Source organism: Belonocnema kinseyi, chromosome 4 (assembly GCF_010883055.1).
Source record: "Belonocnema kinseyi isolate 2016_QV_RU_SX_M_011 chromosome 4, B_treatae_v1, whole genome shotgun sequence".
NCBI lineage: Eukaryota > Metazoa > Arthropoda > Insecta > Hymenoptera > Cynipidae > Belonocnema > Belonocnema kinseyi.
The window spans coordinates 3,622,281-3,624,898 of NC_046660.1; the positions used below are offsets into that span (position 1 = coordinate 3,622,281).

Sequence of the window (2,618 nt, forward strand, 5' to 3'; positions counted from 1 at the left end):
CCAATCAGCGAAAATATGCGTTTTCGTGAGAAATGTTTCAGACAAAAGTTTCATGGTTTTGGACGAGGATATGGATGGTGACCTTGAAGCTGACCTTGGCGTTGACCCTCTAGGCGTTTTCAAGGACAACTTTTATTTTTCAAATGGAAACCCCTATTTTTGACACCGCCAATCGAAAGAACGCATAATTTTACGTTTAGATATGCATCAAGGTCATGTAACCCGATGACCTTCGAGGTCATTCCAGGACCGTATAAACGCAAACAAGGTTTAGACAGCTGATCAAGCAAAAGTATACGTTTTCGTGAGAAATGTTTTAGGCAAAAGTTTCAGGGAAAGTGAAAATAGCGAATTTCAGAAACAAATAACAATATGAGTGATCGTCTTATGTTTCACAGCTGCATGGAATTCAGAAACAAATGACAATATGAGTGATCGTCTTTTCACAACTGCATGAAATTACAAAGACAAATCACAATATGAATGATCTTCTTATGTTGCGCAACTGGATACAAGGTTTAACTATTTCTTTTAAACGCATATTTTCGCTGATCAGCCATCTAGACCTTGTTTGAGTTTAGACGACCCTGAAATGAACAAGAATGTCATAGGGTCACATGACCTTGATGCATATCTAAGCGTAAAATGTTGCGTTCTTTCGATTGGCGGTGTCAAAAATAGGGGTTTCCATTTGAAAAATAAAAGTTGACCTTGAAATAACCTTGAAATAACCCTGAAAATAAATAATATAACACGAGTAGAGAATCATAAAACTCTGAAAAATTATATAGAATTCTTAGTTCTGTAGTATTGTGTTCCTCGATATATTTTTTTTTACTATTTACTGCAATGGAAAGTTGAAAAGCGAACACGGGAAGCACGACCCACGTCAAGAACAATAGATTATTTGAGGTATTTTTCGAAAATCACGTATGCGCACTAAGAGTTTCCATTTGGACTTAATGTACATCAAATCGCGTAGAAAACTATAGAAGTAATATACGTGGTAATATACGCGTAGAAAACCACGTATATTACGTAGAGTATTATACGTTACCAACCCTGCCGACAGTGCACGTTCATCGTGCGACCTACATAGTAAAAAAAGGATCAATTTTGTTACCGCGCAGTTTGCTCCAACGACCATTTGACTCGAGATCATAATGATCCGTCAATTCGGATCAATTTAATCTTGTTTCTTGGTTCATTTTTCACACCAAACTCAATGGCCCCCAGTTCTTGGCGCCTGTGTCATAACGGCATAACCTAAAGATTGTATCCAATCGCGCGCAAGCGACAACTACACTTAACAGATGGTATTTTCTAATAACAGATTTCGTTTTTTTTTTTAACTTTTTAAATACACTGCACGATCAGAAACCATAAAAATCTTGCATTAAAGTTAAAATACTCTGAGAACGTCCGATCAAAATGCTCTTGAATTCGCTATCATTGTTGTTGCATATCAAAATAATATTGATTTCGGTATCATTTTGAACAATTTTTTTACTGTGTAGTACAATTAAGCTATCAACACAATAATCTATTAGTCGGCTTCTTTCACACTTGACGTCCCTGCACAGTAAAAAAAGGATCAATTTGGTTGTAGAGCATTTTGATCCAACGATCATTTGACTGTCGGAATCATAATAATCAGTCAATTCAGATCAATTAGATCTTATTTTTTGCATCATTTTTCAGACTAAACAAAATAGCCACCAATTCTTGGTGCCAGTGTCATAGCTACATACCCTAAAACTTGTATCTAACCGCACGGTAGTGAGTACTGCACTTAACAGGTGCTATTTTCTAATATCGGATTTCTTTATTTTTTTAACTTTTCTAGTACACTGCACGATCAGAAACCGTAAAAAGCTTACATATGAGATAAAGTACTCTAAGAACATCAGCCATATCTTAGTTTGACTTCACACATGATCTTGAATCAGATTATTATGATCTCAAAAGTAGATCATTTACTCCGGCCGATCAAAATGCTGTTGAATTCGATATCATTTTTGTTGCGTATCAAAATGATATTGATTTCGGTGTCATTTTGAACACTTTTTTTTTACTGTGTGCTGCACTATTTCACTCTTCCTTTTTAGAATTTACCGTATTTTGTTCGTAAAACCAGACACAACCTATGCTTCCACCGCTAAAACCGTTTCGTGGTCTAGAAAATTGACATATTTCATTTTTAAAACATCAAAACCGAATAATCAAGGGTTATAGATAAATTTTGAGTGCTTTACAAATTTCACCATTATGAGCACCCTGCTCCAAAAGCTTGAAGTAATATTGAATTGGAAATATTCAATTAAGAAACTTAGATTATAAGCCACATTAGCAATTCTTGAAAGCAGTCCTGTGTATCTAAAAACAAAATGACAATCCCTTGGTGTCCCAAGCTGATTATTTTCTAATAAGTCGAACACGCGGCGGAAGTTGTCCTATCATTCCCTATTTGTGCATTATAAGCAATAGTACTAAACCTAAATTCATATCTAAGATATACACCACACTCTCGCTTTCAGTCCAATATCTCAGGTTGCCTTCAAATAACCTTGGGCTGATTATTGGGGGATTGAAACGTAAACAGTGAGGTTGCTTGACTC

The 2,618-nt window shown here is 35.6% G+C and overlaps 1 protein-coding gene across 2 annotated transcripts in view; it reads right to left on the minus strand.

The window, feature by feature from the left end:
* The window catches only part of LOC117170695 (cadherin-89D), a 52,972-nt gene that overhangs the window by 3,484 nt on the left and 46,870 nt on the right, over nt 1-2,618 (minus strand). The window lies entirely within an intron of this gene.